Below are 19,694 nucleotides of genomic sequence, written 5' to 3'. Positions count from 1 at the left end.
AAAAAAAACTTCTACACTCTCCTCCCTTCCACACCATCCTTGGGGACCACACGTTAAAGGTGGCTGATAAGGCTATAAGAAAGATACGAGTAAACTATTGGCCTTTATTTTTTTCAATAGTAAACAAAAGCTTTACTAATACATCAGTCTTGCTTTATTTGCTTAAAGTTAATTCCACTGACACAAAAATATGTGCCAAAAGACAAGGGAAAAATGAAAACAAAATAAACTCACCAAGGTAAGGAAACAGGACAAGCAGACCAAGACCTAATGGAGGATGATCCCCTCCCCATCTTAAGAATGAAATGTGTGTAGGTTCTCCATGTTTTTGTCAGAAAACAAACTCCACATGATGCTGTGGAAATGGAGAAGCATTCCCTAACAGAGGAGAGACCGAAGGCAAAAAAGCTAAAGTGCCAGAGAATGCAGGCCTTACGGAGATGGAAAGAGGCAAGCAGCAAGTGGTGAGGCCACAAAACGGGAAACCATGGGTCAGGACTCCCAAGGTGCGGTCGCACACCAGCACCACTGCCTAACCATGTGGTAGCAACATGGTGCGAAGTCCCTGGAGGTTTCAACAGCCGGTCCAGAGTTAAAGTTATGCTTTGAGGAAAGCATTCAACCCTTAGAGGACAGCCTTTCTCCTTGGGGGATGCAGTCCTTACAGAAGGAAATAAATGAGGCACACACGATACTGGAGTTCTTACACCACCAACCCAAGGCTCTGCTGGTGACCTTTGAACACGTAACCAAGGAAATGCTTTCTTAAAGGCGTATGTTTAAGAAGAATCACTCCTTTATGAATCTAAAAGATATTATTTTCATATATTTCTATTACATACTTATGATTAAAAATTTCTCTCACACGTCTTTCTAGATTCATACTAATGGGGAGAAAACACACATATGCTCTCATGTGCCCACATACTCAGTGCATGGAGGAGAAGAAAATAAGTAACAAAACTTTGTCTACTGAACAACGTGAGAACCTTCCCAAAAGTGAAAAGGTCTCTAAGAGGTAAAGATGACATACTGACAACTATTCTAAACAGCACAGCACTTTTGTCACAGAAATGTCCCTCAAAAACCTATTGTGAAAACTTAAATTTTATGCAAGTAAAATTATACAGAAAAGGCAATCATCTAACTTTTTAAAATCTGTAAGATTTTTAGAGCATTTTTAAGTCACAAAAAGAATGTGCCAAAAGCTCGCATATATACCTTTTTTATTCCTGCTCTACATATATACCATTTCCCCTCTTTATTAACATTTTACACAAATGTGGTCCATTTGCCAGATTTCTGAATCACTGTTCTTAACTAAAGCTAATAGCTGACAGTGTTCACTCGGAGTTGTGCTGTAGGTTTTAACAAATGCAGCGTCAAGTGCCCACTGTTATAGTACCACAAAAAACTTCAAAACCCAAAGCCCATGCTCTACTAGCTTCTCTTCTGTCTTCCCCTTCAGAACGTAGGACAGCCACTGACCTTTACACTGTCCCTATAGTCTTGCCTCTCCTACAATGGCAAAAGATGCAGTCATACAATGAACAGCCTCTCGGACAGCTTCTTCCACTTGGTAATAAGCACTCAAGTCCCTCTGTGTCCTTTTATGTCTATGTGGCTTATTTCCTCTTATTACTAAATAATACTCCAGTATGAATATAAACAGCTTTTCCAATGACTGGACAGCATCCTGAATATGTCTAATATTTGCCAATTACACATAAAGTACTATAAATATGTAACTAGCAGCCTGACCAATGGATTTGATGGTATAACCAGAATAAATTTTGTAAAATCAGCTACTTTATCTTCCAAAGTGGCTATTATCATTTTGGATTCCCACCATCAGAGCACCTGCTGTTCCATACTTCTCCAGCATATGCTGTTAGCAGACTTTGGTATTGGGGCTTCTCCTACATGTGTTTCAGGATCTTACTGTTGTTTAAGCTACCAATTCCTTACATTCCTGACCACTGAAGTTGAGCATCTCCTCATACGTTTGTTTCCCACCCACATACATTCCTTGGTGAAGTATCTGTTTAGGTTTTTGTATTCATGTTAACTGGCTTGTTTTCATATTGCTAAATTGTAGGAGTTCTTGTATATTACGGACAACAGTTCTTTATCAGATAAGTAATTGCGCAAAGACTTTCTCTTAGACTCTGGCTTGTCTTTTCACTCCGTAAGTGTCTTTGCACGGCTAACATCTTTCATTGAAGGTTGGCTTATCAGTATTTTCTCATCATGGATCATACTTTTCGCATTAGATTAAAAAGTCATCATCATGGGGCTAGGAATATAGCTCTGCAGCACAGCACCTGCCTGGCAAGTACAGGGTCATGAGTTTGATTCCCAGTACCAAAAAACAAAAGCAAACAAACAAAAAAGTCATCATCAAACTCAAGGTCACTTAGACCCTAACCCTTGGTTACTTCAGAGTTTATGGTCTACCATTTACATTTAAATCCATGATCTTGAGCTATTTTTTTTTTTTTTTTTTCTTTTTCAGTACCAGGAGTTGAACTCATGACCTCATGTTTACCAGGCAGGTGCTGTGTCACTGAGCTATATCCCCCATCCTGGAGCTAGTTTTTATGAAAGAGGCAAAGCCTACGTCTAAATTTTTTTTGCATGTACTATGGTATCCAGGTGCAGCAGCACCATTTATAACAAAAACAATGATTTCTCCACTGAATTACATTTGCCCTTTCGCTAAAGGCCAGTCGAGAGTATTTGTGACTCCACTTCCGGGCTATTTTATTCTACTGATGTACTTTGTTGAAGCCTTTCACCACACATTCTGTTAATTACTGTGGCTTAATAGTAAGTCTTGAAGTCAGTTAGTGATTTTTAAACTGTTAATTAGAAAACAGAAAAAAAAAAAAAAAAAAAAGACCATAGTAAGGTTCACAGATAACTCATTAATTCCCAGTGTTAACACAATGTAGGCTGAGACCTCAACTGACCCAGATGAATGAGCAAGAAATAAAGGTTAGCTATTTTAAGGCAACAAGGTCTGGGAATTGTTGTTACTGCCATATAATCTAGCCTAACCTAGCCACAGAACCCTGGTCTGGGAATACTTCCGACAACCTTAAGGAAAACTGCTTTTGATCTCTGAATCCTTCAAGACCTGAACAAGCACCCAAGAAGAAAGAAAGAGAGAGAAAGAAACAGAAAGGGGGAAGGGAGAGAGGGGGGAAAAAAGAAAAAGAAATCTCTAAGGGGAGCTATACATGGGGGGAGGGCATGCTACTGGGACTCAAATCAAGACTTTACACTTGTTAGGCAAGAGCTGTGCCCCTGAGCTAAATCCCTGGGGGAGCTATATATTTGATTTGGCACCTTTAATAATTAGTAAAACCCTCAGCTTTTGCAGATGTACAGAACTCTCCACAGATACTTGATGTCTTAGGTTATATGCACTCAGCAAAGAAACAAGTTTTAGTTTGAACTTCAATCAGGCAGGAAATGACACTACACAACAGAGCAGAGTTTCTCTCTTCTGCCACTGTGGGGAGGTTGGAAGCCTAGACAAGAACCCAGCAGAGTTGGCAGAGCCACTGGACTGTAACTTCACAGGGACAGAGGGCTGTCCAAAAATCCTGGTAAGTGTGTACTATATTTTGTGTAAGAAATTAGACGCAAACCACTGGTAAGCAACGCAAAAGCTTTGTGATTAAGGTTTTAGTCAATGTCATTGGATAGGATTGAGAAACCCTGCAGTAAAAGTGATTTCTGAACAGACTTTCATTCAGGGAAGAGGAGAAGCAAGGCAGTATGCACAGGGCCATCAGAGACCAGCACAGAACCAGTCTAGCCAAAGGGAGGCTATCTCAGTCAGGAGACCAGCCCACACCGGATAATTGGTAAGGAACAGAGTCCCTACATCCTGTTCTCTGAACTGTGGAATTTTTGTGCATATTCACATTTTGAAACTTAGGACATGTTTTAGTTAATAATACAGCAGGTCTCAACAAACAAGGGTGTACAGTCCAGATCCAGCTGCTATGGTAAATAGCAGTAAATAACATTTCCTTGGAAATGCAGCCATTTGTTTATGTATTATCCATGTCAATTTTAGCACTGCAACATGCTGAGTAGTTGCCAGAAAGACAACCTAGATTGTCAAAGTCTACCAGGCCCTTTACACAGAGAAAAAATTGGTTCACTCTTGATCTAGAATACGGATTTAGTTATCCAACAAGTGCTTTTCAGGAAACTAGCTGTAAGGATTTTTTTTTTTTTTTTTTTTGGGGGGGGGCTGTCACAGGATGCCTTAAGCGCAGGTCTAGAAAGGCATGAGGATCTGGGGATTGAACCACAGTATCCTGAGCCTGTCTGTATTTGCTTAAGCAGGCACTTAAACAACTGGGCAGGCCCCTGAGAAACTAGTTATAAAGCACACTCCTACTATCTTCATTCTAAAGGCACTGTCCACTAGCATCAAGATTCTTGTACATCTATCCTATACATTCTTGACACCCCAAAAGTGTTAGTGGCACCTACTTTGAGAGGGACTTGCTGCAAGTTTTGGTCAAGGGATAGCTACTTTTCACTCTATTCTTTTTGTCCAAACGATTTTATTAAGAGAACACATTAACTCAGTTTCTCTCTGTATATAAGCATACCCTTTTTTAAGGAACTTGAAGATGATTTTAGCAACCATTGAGGCTTTATTATAATTTGTTTTTACTTAAGTCAGTAATTATAATGGTAAAAAATCCTTTAAAAATTAGATGCTGAGTATAAGAGTGAAAAATATAAATCATATCCATTTTGCAAGAAATTATCAAGAAGAAATTTCTTGTATACATTATTACACACACACATTCATACATACAGTAGATGCCATATTTCTTTAGAATACTGAATTAGGAATCCATATAGTCATAGGGAAATATGTAAACATTGTGGTACTGAGTGAAAAAGGCTAGATACAACACAATGCATCCCTAATGTTTCGCCTAAAGATGTATTAATGTGCAAGTATGGGCAGGGAAAAACGTGGAAGCATATGGTGACAAAATGTTAATAAAATGTATGTATTAAGAAAATATTTTTTTTCTTTTGCTTCTCTGTACTTTTAACATTTTCTTTATTTTATTTTAGCAGTACTGGGGATTGAACTCAGGACCCTGCGCTTGCCAGGCAAGCGCTTATTCTACTGAGCCATCTCCCTAAGCCCAACTGAGCTATCTCCCCAGGCCCTAACATTTTCAACAGTGAACAGGGATTCCTTTTCATTATTGGAAAAAAAAAGAAGAATTTAAAAGACTGCAGAGTAAACAGAAGGGAAGCTTTGGGGATGCTGGTCACATTCTGCTTCTGATCTGGGGTCCTGTAATGGGAAGGTCTAAAGTGAAAATTCATCTTCTACACTTACGTGGGCCTTTGGGGGCATATGTTATAAAAAATAACGCAGAGCTCAAAGTGCAAGTAAAATGCTTTTATAGAACCAAATTCAGCCAGCATTTATCAACTACCTCCCAAAGACTGGACTAAGGGTAAATACAACACAGCACTGAAATAAGGATACAGAAGGCACATGTACAGAATGCAGTCAAGTACACAGGCAACATATGCAAAAGCAGACAAATACCTATATGTCTGCATGCCCGTGAGCTGCAGGAGTTAAATTCACACTCAATTAGTTCAGGCAAAAGGGCTACAGGCACAGAGATTGAAAGAGCTGAAAAGGAAACTGAGGGCAGGGCAGCATCCAGCCCAGGAGTTCTAAATGGAGATGACAGTCACCACCCCACTACTCCCCAGGGACATGTGATGTCTGGAGACACTCAGGATTGTTGTGATTTTGACAGTGGTTGTACCACCAAGTAAGTAACGGCCAGAGATGGTGCTATATACCCTGCAAGCCCCACAACAGCCCCAGACAAAAAAGAATAATTTAGCCCACAACGCCAACACTGCCAGCATTGAGAAATGCTGACCTGGACCACTGATACTAAAAGTGTTGGGGGTCTGTTGACCAGCAGCTTTTAGCATCACCTAAAACTAGGTCAAAAATTCAATCTTGGTGTTGCTCTCAGATTAACCACAACTACACAAGATCCCAGGGAAATCAGAAGATTTGAGAAGCAAAACCCTCAGCTCCTAAAATAACTGGAGTGATACAATGACTTTGCCGGGCATGTCTACCTCTGTATGACATCCCATTTCTTGCTGCAGGAGAGATTCTGCCTCATGCAGGAATCTCAGCTGCTCTGAATTCCTGAGGCTCATGCCTCAAAGCTCTCTCCATAGGTGAGACACTGGCTCTCTTCCTCAAACACTAAGTTTACCCAATAATTGTGGGCATTTATAGCCACAAAGGAAAATAATGGGGTACCATCCTATCTAGATTGGGGATAGGCAGTCCACACTGACAACTTAAGCTGGTCTCTAAAAAAATAAGAGACAAACAACACACATTGAGACTTTTTTTTTTTTTTTTTTGCGGAACCAGGGATTGAACTCAGGCTCTTGCGCTGCCAGGGAAGTGCTTATTCTACTGAGCCATATATGTAACAAGCATTCATTATGTTCCACATACTTTTCTAGACTTACAAATGCTTTAATGAAAAGGATAAGGTCTTGATCTTGCCCTTGAGTGCATTATCTACTGGGCAATGGCAGGTAAACACATAAACAAAGAAATGACACAGTCCACCACTATGGGATGTAATTATAACACACCACTATGGAATATAATAAAGTCTTCAAAGGGAAGGGAAAGAAGAGTCGTAATGTGGAAAATGCAGTGATGACACTGGACACCTCTAGCAGGACAGTGATCTAAAGTTTGGACAGAAAGCTGAAGGCTAAGGAGTCAGCTAAGCAACCAAGGAAAGGGCATACAATGAAGAGATACCAGCAAATGAGACAGAAGGGTGCTTGGTGGTTCAGCGGAAGACAGCACTAAGGGACAGCAGCACAGAAAAATCAGAGAGCTGAATGAGGAAAAACTCAGACCAATTTTCCCACAGGAGAATAGTGTAGTGCAGACCGAAGGCATGGTGGGGGGAGTTCTAGGCTCTGGGAGCCTCAGTTTGGATCCAGGGCCTGTCGTTCATAAGAAAGGAGACTGCTCACAGGGTTGTGAGGATTATCCATAATATATGAAGGTGCCTTACAACACAAGTTGCTCAAATCTGAGTCACTACCTGTTTTGTATTACCTGTGCCACAAAAATATTTTCTTCTTCCACTCTTTTTTCTTTTTGGTACTGACAATCAAACTTATGACCTTGAGCTTGCCAGGTAGGTGCCTGGGCCACTGAAACTATCTCCCTGACGCACTTCTTACAATGTTCTTTTTTTTTTTTTTTTCCTTTTTTTAAAACTTTACGTATTTGCTACAAGGTCTCCCTATGCAGCTTGGACACGTAGTGATCTTCCTGTCTCAGCTTCCCCAGCACTGGGATTACAGGCGTGTGCCACCATGCGCAGCGTCAGTGGCTGGCTCAGCACACTCAGGGACAGGGCCAATGCAGCATGTGGTGCAGAAGATCGAACTCCATCCCTGCACTTGCCTAAGCAGGCGCTTAGTCCACTGAGCTATCTCGGCAGCCCCATTTTTACATTAAGTGGTCACATCTGAAGTGGTTACATAAGTACTTGTCTTTGTTTTGGCTTTGTTTCTTGCCCTGTAAAACCCAAACTATGGGCCCTTTCACAAGTCCATCACTGAACCTAGACTCCATGCAAAGGTGTTCAGGAGCTAAAAGCCAGCATCAATGTCTTCCATCACAGGGGACTTAACTCCCATCCAGGCCCTACCTGAGGCTCTTGACACACCTCTGCAGGTAACTGTTACTCTACAGACAGCAAAAACACAGGCAAGAAACTTTCCAAGATATACCGTAATTTATTTCTGGAATTAAAATCCAGAACTCAGTATCCCCAAGAGGCATGATTCTTTATTTTGTATACATGCTGCACACAAGCAAGTCCTCTATTAACTTGCTCTCCAAGACAGATATTTTGTCTCACACATCTGACATATGGACAGTTTAAGATGAAACCAAATGAATTTGTATCATGCTGCTTACTGTTATGGCCAAACGGGGATGGGCAAAAATAAGAGGTTGGAGAGTCTTTTTACTTTTCTTCATTTCCTGTAACAAATATTTTTATAATAAAATATTTTTTGGTAAAGCATGCAAGCAGAAATAATGAGCCTCACCCAGAATGTCTACATTGTACTTTTTAAAGATGGTACTATTTTGACAGCCAAAAAGACGTTTAGGAATACAGCATTACAAATTCAAGATCATGTCTATGAACTTGACTTGAAAAAAACCCTTCACAAAAATACAACCTACCATCTGTACAATGTATTCAGAAATGATTAGCATAGTATGAAAAAATAATGCTGGAACAGCAGAATTCTTCCCTTCATATTTAAAGAACGCTTCCTGCTCAGTATTCTGTTCAGATTTCTCTACGAGGTATAAGCAAAAAGCAAATTGGAACATCAGGTCAAGAAGTTGGAAACAAGAAGTAAATAAAGATGAGAAAGGAACATTAAATACTCTTTACCGAAAATGTGCTGCTGCCCTAGAAACTTCAAGCCCAAAAGAAAATCTGTGCACATCAAAGTTGAGTGCTGCTCTGGGAAACCTCCTGTTTCTGGTGGCCCCTGCTGAGCCTAGGTCCTCTTCTCACACACTCAGCCATCAAAAGCTGGGACACCAGACCTCTACAATAGGGCTCTCCTCATGTAACTCAAGGGGAAGCAGTAGAATTCTGCAGGACAAAGCCTGGGAAAGTGCCCAGAGATGACTCTGTGTAAGTACTCAGATGTGGGACTTGACAGTAACTGAGGTTTCCAGGAGGAGTGCTGTGCCCCAATCCTACTTCCTCACCAACAATGGTGCAGCTGGGTGTGGTGGTGCACAGCTCTGATCCCAGCACTTCGGAAGGCAAGGGCAGGAGGACCAGCCTGGGCAATTAGCAAGGCCTTGTCTCAAAATAAGAAACTGAAGGGCTGGGTATGTAACTCAGCATGGAGGCCCCGGTTTCCAACTCTAGTACCAACAAGGACAAGAACAAAAGGCAGGGGAAGGTAGTAATCTCTCAGTCCCAAAGCCATCCTATGTTTCTGTGACTTAGATCAAGAGGTAATGTTCATGTTTGTATAAATACATTCCAAAAAAGTAGATTCCAAACAATGTAATTTTAACAAATTATGACCCAACCAAACACATGCAGGTCTATTTCCCTCAATGAAAAATATGCCACATATATACTTACTAAAGAATATTTATTACACAGGTGCAGCACCTCAAAGGACTCGGGAGCACTCTGATTGCATCTGGAAAGCAGAGTGAGCAGCTCTGCTCTTATTCCTGCTGTTGGACTTGCATTTGTAGAAAAACTTGGTGACCCAAAAAATGACCTCCAGCCCTGGAAGGCACTCAGAAGCCTGATACTGGACACAGATCCTCACCTCTCAAGGCCAAAAGAGCTGACTCAAGCTGAAACAATCCCTGGAGACTTCAAAAGCAGAAAAGGGCTGGGTCTGAGGTACTGACAGCATAAGTGTCTCTCTGAGGCTTGCTCTACCTTCAGGAAACCTAAGGCCAGTCTGTTACCTCTTCCAGCCAGCAAGCTGCTCCAGCCTAGCAGAAGATCAGTCCACGATCATCACTACTCACCTCCCAGATCTCTCCAAATCCAGAAGGTGGCTTTAATTGGCTGTTGGAATAGGTCATGATTCTAATACTGGTGAATAAAATGCTACTTTAATGGGGGCCGGCATTCCTGTCTACAGACAGAGAAATCTGCACGCAATGACAATGCCCCCATTCTCCTAGGGGTTATAGGAGAAGGACACAGAAACATTAACATCCAGAGTCTGCTGAATAAAACAGGCACAGGGGCCAACAAACCTTTTTTTGTGTGAAGAATTGGACAACAAAAATTTTAGGTTTTTTTGAGCCATATGGTCTCTCTTGTAACTACTCGACTCTGTCATTCTAGGGCACAAGCAGTTATAGAAAAATATATAAATGAACGAGCGTGGCTGTGTCCCATAAAACTATTTCAGAACACTGAAATTTGAATTTCATAGAATTTTTACGGGTCACAAGACATTCTTCTGTAAAAATTATTTTTATACTTTTTTTTCCTCAACCATTTAAAACATAAAGATGATCTCAGATCACAGGCCCTATAAAAGCATGCAGGATACAGTACGTCAATTCCTGACCAAGTAAGATAATAGCCATATGTAGCACCTCAGTACAGAAAATGAGGGTAGGCCCTTCAGACTGGTCCTACTTGACCTGCTGTGTTCCCTGGCTCTGCAAACAAGCTTCCAAAATCTTCCTCCAGCAGATCAACTTGTCTTGTCTAGGTCTTGTCTCTGCTCTCATCCTATCTCTCACAGCCCCCACTTCATCCTATACAACTCCTCCTTTCAAAGCTATCTCCACTCCCTCTAGCTGATATCTTGGGTCCCCGCGTGTGTGTGCCTAATCTCAGCTGGTCCGCCCAAGACTCCCTGAGCGCCAGCCCTAGTCCCATGTGCTGCCCCATATCCGCTCCGACAAGATGAAAGAAATTATCATGAACCAGGAAAAACTTGCCAAACTGCAGGCACAAGTGCGCATTGGTGGGAAAAGAACTGCTCGTAGAAAGAAGAAGGTGGTTCATAGAACAGCCACAGCAGATGATAAAAAACTTCAGTTCTCATTAAAGAAGTTAGGAGTAAGCAATATCTCTGGTATTGAAGAGGTGAATATGTTTACAAACCAGGGAACAGTTATCCACTTCAACAACCCAAAAGTTCAGGCATCTCTGGCAGCAAACATTTTCACCATTACAGGCCATGCTGAGACAAAACAACTGACAGAAATGCTAACCAGCATCTTGAACCAGCTTGGTGCAGACAGTCTGACTAGTTTAAGGAGACTGGCTGAAGCTCTGCCCAAACAATCTGTGGATGGAAAAGCACCGCTTGCTATTGGAGAACAGGGTGATGACGAGGTTCCAGATCTTGTGTAGCATTTTGATGAGGCTTCTAAGAATGAGGCAAACTGAACTAAGTCAGCTTCTGAAAAAGATCTAACTTGGAAGAAATTACTGGGAGCTGCTATTTTATATTATGACTGCTTTTTAAAATTGTTTTTGTTTATGGATCTGATAAAAATCTAGATTTTAATATTTTTTAAACTCAAGCCCCTTGGACATTGCAGCTCTTTTCAGTTTTTGCTTACATACAATTCATTCTTTGCAGCCAATTAAGCTGGAGAAGCCTGGGAATAAAGTTTGAAACAGATTAATAAAATGATTTGCCTAGTTAAAAAAAAAAAAAAAAAAAAAAAAGCAAAAAGCTGTCTCCATCTAGCATGAAGAATGATGCACTCCAAAAGTATGGAAAGGAGCAGATAATACTAAATTATTTTGTCTCCTTTTTTCAATTGTTTGTCCTTTTCTTCTTAATTCCTTATACATTTCTTTCTTTATTCTTCCAATTTTACATGCACATATCTAGTAATACAAATAAATGGTTGGAAGACAACACTATACATTACAACAAATACTATGACATTCATCCTACTTTAAGTGAAATTCTGTATCACTTGTAATTTTTTGTTTTAATTCTAATTTGTAGTCTCTAAAAAAAAAAAAAAATACTCAAAAAAAAAAAAAAAAAAAAACGTGTGGTCAAGTCATCCCTGAAACACTAGCATCTCTTCCATGGCTTGCAATGCTTTGCCTCACTCTCCAGTTTCACTGCGCTTCTCTCCTTGTCTTCAGCCTTTAACACATGCTCATTTTGTGTGTCAACTTGACTAGTCTAAAAAATGCCCAGATTATTTTAGCCAAACATTATTTTCAGTCTGTGAGGATTTCTCTGGATGAGATTAACATTTCAACTGATAGACTGAGTAAAGAAGATGCTGTCCTCTGTGAGAACCAGGATTTCTCAAAGAAATGAGACAAAACGATGAAAATTTATCTTTATCCTTAATGAGATTTATTAAAAGGAATTGAATTGGTTCATACGCCTACAGAGGATGACAAGTCTCACAGCTGGCTTTCCATAAGCTGGGAGAGCCACAAAAGCTGGCAACATACTGCAATCTGAAGGCCTCAGAACAGCACCTGTGACAGAAGCCCCTGTCCAAGGGCAGGAGAAGACTGATGTCGTAGCTCAAGTGGTCAGGCACAGGAAGAGGGACTGAAATCTTCTGCTATTTTATTCAGACCATCAGACAATGCCCAGCTACACTCGAGAGGACAATCTGCTTTCCCAGCCCACCAGTTACACTGTTCACCTCTTCCATATGCACCCTCACAGATACACCTGTCCTCCGGCATCTTCCAGGGACCCAGTCAAGCTGATACACCAAGCCCATTATAATACTCTCCTTACATGCATAGGCCTCACTGATCAGCTGCAGCCCTGAACAGAACATACTCAACCTCCAGTCAGTAGGAAAGGATGCCTCTTGCCTGAATGCCTCTGAACTTCAACTTTTTCTTGCCTGCAGACTCAATCAGAAACATGAATTTTTCCTAAGACTTAAGCTTGTAGCTTTCGGACAGGAACTAGACCAGCAGCTCTCATGGCTCTCAAGCTTTTGGGGCTTAATTCTTCTCCTCTACCTTCAGTGTACCTGTGTCTCCAGCCTGCAGACTCATCTTGGACCTGCTTCTATAACCATGAACCAGCGTCTTTTAGCAGATTTTCTAGGAAGGAACACACACACACACACACACACACACACACACACACACACCTGTGGCCATCTTTCTCTGGAGAGCCGACACGACATACACAAGCATGAACTGTCACAGTGCTTTCACCCAGCTGCATGAACACAGTGTGCTTTCACTTCAGGATTTTCTTTTTCACGAACTCTACTCCTTACCTTCTTAATAAAGTGTCAGCTTAAATTGCTCCTTTCCCTAATATTTTTTGAGAAATGGCTTCCGCTCATCATCTTCCCCTTGTTTTATTACCATCTATCAAATTTGTAATTATGCTATATCTGTATTCATGCTTATCTTTCCCAGTGGAAACAAAACTTCGTTAGGAGAGCTACCACACACACGCTACTCTTTGAGGCCTCGAGTTCTAACACTCTGTCTCTACATATACCTTTAAGCCAAAGGAATAAGCGGGGAGCCCAGAGTTTATAGTCTCTGCCTTCTTTCTTGGATTTTCCAAACTGCTTTCTTAGTAAATGTTCTCTGCATGAATTAGTTGGTCCTCTCCCCAAGGTGCTACTTATTCCCCTATTCCACTGTGTTTACTCCTCTGCCTTATTATATTCATGCTGTTTGGACTCATCACTGAAATGAAAATATACTCTTACAGGGCTACATCATCCCATATAGCACAATTCACATTGGTCATTCAGGTTAGAGTTCAATCACCACTTCAAAATAATTCATGGTGGGGACTTTCTTCTACTACCAGCTGATTCGTAGCTCAGTCAGTCCTGGGTACTTCTGGGTACCTACAGTTCCCAGGTACATGACAGATACTTAAAAGTGTTTGTAGAATGAAGCTGCATACCCATCTATTACCTCAGTGGCTTCTCCTAAATCAGAAAGATCCCCGTAACAATGATGGATCAGTGGTGAGATGAAATTATTAAGAGTCTTTGCTTAGAAAAGTTGGATTTGAGAGCTTACCAGCTTAATGTCACTTTCCTGCATAAAGAATCAGTTTTCCTTTATTACTGATCGCTGCCTTTGGCAGGTTGCACAGACACTGCCTGCTTTCTGTCCCTTACATTTGCCTATGAGAAGAGCTCAACTGGAAGTTGAGCTGGAATGCAGCACGAGAAGCAAAGTTAGAGTAGGACGGATGATAGTCAGTGATTTTTCTGTGCTTAGTGGTAAAGTGGATGAGCTTCTCACCACTATAGTTTGATTCATTCTCTGTTCCTCTCTCATGCTTCACAAACTGCAACAAGAACATTTTTAATTTAGGTAGAGCAATCTTTTCTCAGTGCATGCTACAACTTAACTGAAGATAAAATAACCTGTCAGCACTAGTTATGTGTGTTTGTGTCCTTATACCTCAAAGTCCCCAAATGAGGTCAGGCACAGGCAAGGAGATCAAGTGAGAGAACTGGGTTCTGGGAAATCTTCCTTAACTTTAAATCGTTTGTTTCAGAGAAAATCCCAGACTCTAAACCATCTTCAGGCTACAGGGTAGCCTTCTGCACATCTAGCTCTTAAATGCATCAAATGGGATTCAAGTGTGAAATGTGTTTCTTTCCTACACAACAGTCTTTCTAACCAAGTCAGAAGACCCCTTATTCACACTCTATTTAAAGACAGGGTTAGCCCTCTCACTTCTTCAGTATGAATCCCCAGTGTGAATTTCATTATGCAATGGCTAAATTTTGGAAAAACAAGGCACTGATTTTTATAGCCATTTAACTTTTGGCTCATAAAGGCATACAGGAAGATCAGTGGCAATGCTTCCGTAAGATCTTTTAAAAAATATCCTTGATTTAACACTGACTTAATATCTGACGATTTTTTCCTTTGAATATAATGCTTTTCATAAAGCAGCACCTTGAGGTGTACACTTCAAAACTGCAACCAGAGTGAAATTATAGGCCTTTCCTAGCTCCAGATGTCACAAAGCAGGCTGTTTATTTTTTAGCAAACTCACATAATATTGGGGTGACAGGTGTGTCTCACAGCAAAAGGACAATCTATTACATGGGTCATGCTTTACAGTGACCAAGAGCTGGCTGATAAAGCCAGCAGAGGTTTTGATTCATTACATTTTCCACTCCTGTGTTTTCTTAAGGCAATGCAGTTGACACTGCAGTCCTTTTTATACAATACTTCTGTACTTGACTCGAAGTACTCATTTGTGAGATATTGCTAGAAAGTCACAAAAGGAAGGAGGGCATTCATCAATCATCCATCTCCTAAAGCTTTATTTCTGCAACACATTGTAAATGCTAGAAATGAAGAAATGTCTCAATTTGCCTGCAAACCTCCAACATGGCTTTCTAATAAGGCTACAGGGTAAAAGCATTCCTTAGCACGTGACTGGTGAAGACTCCCATAGCTGCTAAGATTAGCTTTCTAGTAGGACTTCCCTCTTTCTGAAACTGCACACCTAAAAAACACAATGGTCTCAGTTTGATTCCAACTATGCTTTCTTCTTTGAATATATATATATATATATATATATATATATATATATATATATATGGACAGAACTGTTTGAAGTCAATTGCAAGAGTAATAACAGTAATGCTATACATATTCCTACAGAAAATTGTCATACCTTCCTTACATGCATGAACAGACTCAGTCTTTCCAAGAATGTAGGGCCCCTAAGGCTGATGGATGCAACTAGAAATGCCTATTCCAGCAATCAGAAAAGGTTGGTATTTCTAAAGATGATAAACATTAAGCAGTAGAGCAAAGTTTTCTGGGCACAAATACATCAAGTAAGAGCTCAATAAAAGTTAAATGAGTTCTTTTTCTGCAGAATTTCTGAGTCCTTAATATTTTGATACGTATTATGAACCTTGTAAAGCTTTTTCCCATTGAATTTGTTTTTCATAAAGTACAGCATCTTGTAAGGCAAGTTTTCCTGAAATAAGCTACTTAACGTATCAAAAAAAAAAATTATCTTTCTTATCTCTCATGCTCACACATACAAACACACATCTTCCTACTCTACCATAAAGATATTTTTCTCTGGTGTAATATAAAATATGGCTATCACAAAAGAAAAAATACAGGATAATGAACATGTTTCAAAATGCTCTGTGGTATCATCACTCATATTTCCTCTTCGGCCGATATCCCGGGTGATTCCGTAAGGGCCTTTCCTTCAAAACACAAGGTGGTTTGATGAAAGCATGAATGAACAAAGCAAGGGGCTACAGAGATGTGTGACTGCCACATCTGTTAGCAGTGCATTTGGTAAGCCTTCCCCTGTCACTATATATATTCAGAAATAATGACAAAGAAATGTAGTTCCTCCGGGCAAATGAAACAGAGGTGCAAATTAGAATCACACCTCCAGTCTCATTCTGGTATCACTTCTTGTATGGGTAAACAACACTCTCACTCTCCTACTCATGGCGAGTAGCCACTGTTAACACTTGTATTAGGGATCAGTCACAACAAATTACAGTTAAGTTTCACACTGTACTGCAGGAGGCAGCCCAGGGCCCAGGAGAGAATAGAGTTAAGCTGTGCTGAATTACCAATTTTGAGATAACTAGCACTGGAGTCTGTGCCTCAGCCATAGGTAGTTAAAATTCTAATACTCTAAATGATATCTTACTATTTCTATGTATAGTAGCTTATTATTCTCCATGAAGAGCAGAATGGGTGATTTCAGATGATCTTCTAAATATGTACTGATTCTAATGTCTTATCAATTATTATTATACTCTATAAAATAAACTTTAAAAGACAAAAAAAACAAAAAAATAAGGTTTCTTGAAAGCAAGCACTATTATTCGTCCAATCTTGCATAACTATTTCTGTTAATCTGAGTAACATATCTGAAGATAAACAGATTAACAACCACTGTTAATTAGCTATTCTTGTTTTGAAAATCTGTAATATCTGTACTGCTGTGTTGTCCTATATCTGCCTTTGTTTCTGCAATTTGCTTTTGCTTTTGTTTTTAACTTTTCGAAATAGAGTAAATGAATTTTAAAGGGGGGGATGATTTTAACAACCAATCGTTTTTTCAAATATGCAGGAGATCAATCAATGGTATTTAATTATGAAAGCTTTATTGCAATAGGAAAACTATTTGTAAAGATTAAAAACACAAAATTCCACTTCAAGAGATTGTGTTAAATGCAAAACTTTCAGGATATGAGAATCATCTACAGAATAAGCCACATTTAAGGAAAAAAAAAATACATAGGGAAGCTGAGTGTGGTGGCACACACCCATAGCCCCAGGTACTAAGAAAGTTACACAAAAGGATTCCAAGTTTAAGGCCAGACTGGGCAACTTAGGAAGATCTTTTGAAAACAAAAAAACAAAAAACAAAAATGTTGAGGATGTGGTTCCATGATACAGCACTTGCCTAATGTGCATGCGTCCATGGGTTCATTCCTGACAGGAGGGAGGAAAAAGAGAAGATGCAAATATAAAAGGAAGTAAGGACCATGGATTCAGGCCATCAATGGAATGGTCCTATGTAATGGGTAGGCAAAAACAAGGAGCTATATAACATAGCCCCTAAGATGGCTAAGGCTGTTCCAGTAGGACAAAATCTACCTTTTCTAGCGAAATACATAGAGAAAACTTGAAAGTCTACAGAACGCTATTAATCTTTATTAAAGAAAAATTTCACTTTCCAAGATGATGAAAAAAAGAAGGAACAACGGTCATGCCAAAAAGGGCCGCAGTCATGTGCAGCCTATTCGCTGCACAAACTGTAACCAGTGCGTACCCAAGGATAAAAAAAAAAAAGCCATTAAGAAGTTTGTCATTCAGAACACAGTGGACGTTGTCAGGGACATTTCCGAAGTGAGTGTCTTCGACGGTTATGTGCTTCCTAAGCTGTATGTGAAGATGCACTACTGTATGAGTTGTGCCATTCACAGCAAAGAGGTCAGAAATCGATTTCACGAAGCCTGGAAGGACCGAACTCCTCCACCCCGATTTAGACCTGCCGGTGCTGCCCCATGACCTCCACCAAAGCCCATGTAAGGGGAGCTGGGTCTTAATGGACTAAAGAAAACTCTCTTGAGAAAGAAATAATAAATTGAACGTTATACTTTAAAAAAAAATTTCAAAACAATTTAAGAAACCATAAGAATCAGCACCGCTTTGAATAAATACAAGTCATGTTAAACAGTTTTTAAAAGAAACAAATATAGACAAATTCTTTTATCATCAGACTTGATGCTTTTTTTTTTTTTTTTTTTTTTTGCATATTACTTATCTAGGGCACCTCTAAGATGCTTCCTGAGTAAGTAATCCTGACATTTCAAGATGAGGTGGGTGAAATCGAGGTGCTTTGTGATACAGAACCAGATGGTTTTCTGAGATCTGGGGACAGGATGTATTCTAAAACTTAGTAAATGAAGAAGGGAGAAAAAGGATTTTTGACATGCCTTAATGAATAGCAAGTCAAACATGGCTGGATTTATGCTGGTTGTACCTTGCTTTTCCACAAGGCTCTTGTTGAATTTCAGGTATCTGTTAGTGCCGTAGTAGAGGAAATGCATTATTATCCATCCTTTGAACATTCTCTCAATCATACAATGTGGGATATTCGTTAGGAGAGGAGTCCTTTCCAATTTACAAGAAATCATGCAAAGGGCTTCTCGTGACCAAGTATTTGCACTGATCTAGCTCTCCATAATGTCAGCTGCACAGTCTCTCTTGGCCCTCACAACAAAGCATTACACAGCCGGTTTTATTCTCATTTTACAAACAAGGAAGTTGAAGCTCAAAGAAGTGAACTAATTTGTTCTACTAACAAAACTGCTAATAAGGCACAGACCTGATTAACCTAAGCCTGATTCCAACAAGCATGTGAAACTGCCAGGGAGAGTGGATGCAAACAGGTATGAATAAAGCAGGACACACACTATCAACTGGACAAATTTCAGAGTGGAATGCCATCATTTCCCATTTGCTTTACAGCAATCATCTCACTGATCTTCTACATTTTTTTTCCAATCTACCATCCACTTCTCTCCCCCAAAATATTCTCATTGAATCATATTACTTGCCTGCTTAAAACTCTTCCACTGCCCCGGAAAAGCGGTAGAGTACGGAGGAGAAAAACCTCATCTTTTTAGCACAGTGCACAGCACCTATCAAGGTCTGGCCTCTGTTCATAAACATAAACCATTGTCTCACTCTCCCTCACCTGTATATTCTATTTAGAAGGACCTTTGAGAAAGTTCTTAAATTCCCGTGTCCTTTCATACTTCCTGACTTTTGCATATCACCACTCCACACAGGTCATGCCTCTCCCGCTTCTCAGATGTAACCAGCTATATCTCTCGCCTCTTCTTAAGTTTTAGCCTCAATGCTACTTCTGCCAGAAGACTGGTCTCTCTCCTGAGGCCTGAGTTAGATGCTCTTCCTCTGTTCTTTCACAGTTCCCTCATACATGTGCTCTATCGTTCCATACCACAAACTCCTTTCTGCTTATGTTTCTCATTCCCTTAAGAAGTTGATGATCTCATTAAATTTTTGCAATACTACATATGACAAAAGAACTAATTTCTTTATCATCCCAATCTTATTGTGTTTACTCATATTTGTAATCACTCATTTTTATACTTCCTGTAATCCTGAAAATGAGAGAAAAGTTCTAATTTTGAAGAATATTAAAATAAACCTATATATTCATGTAATTATCTCTACATTCTTATTTCCTCTGCTCTTAGCAACCTTGGCTATAGTCCTTTCAAGGATTTCACAAATACCTATCAATATCAAAAGACAGTAAGTCAATATACAAATGAGATGATTATAGACAATTACCTCTACGTACTATTTTTTATGAGGTTACCACATAAATTCCATCAGTATCAACCTACAGGCATATAGATCACTAGAGTAGGAATAAAATGGGAAATAAGTCAGTATTCATACCCTTTCATCTCACTGTAGTTCTTTACTTTCTTATTTTTCATTCATTTCATTATTTTTCATTTCATTTCTTTGTAGTCTAACAGAGATTTCTACCCTGAACAA

At 39.8% G+C, this 19,694-nt stretch overlaps 1 long non-coding RNA gene and 1 pseudogene across 1 annotated transcript in view; one reads left to right on the top strand and one right to left on the bottom strand.

Moving 5' to 3' along the window:
• Positions 1-19,694, bottom strand: part of LOC111818673 — a 36,409-nt gene that overhangs the window by 397 nt on the left and 16,318 nt on the right. The window lies entirely within an intron of this gene.
• LOC101560505 lies at positions 10,563-11,088 on the top strand (annotated as a pseudogene).

Source organism: Octodon degus, unplaced genomic scaffold (genome assembly GCF_000260255.1).
Source record: "Octodon degus isolate 3935 unplaced genomic scaffold, OctDeg1.0 scaffold00099, whole genome shotgun sequence".
NCBI lineage: Eukaryota > Metazoa > Chordata > Mammalia > Rodentia > Octodontidae > Octodon > Octodon degus.
This window is presented reverse-complemented; position numbering and strand designations above follow the sequence as displayed.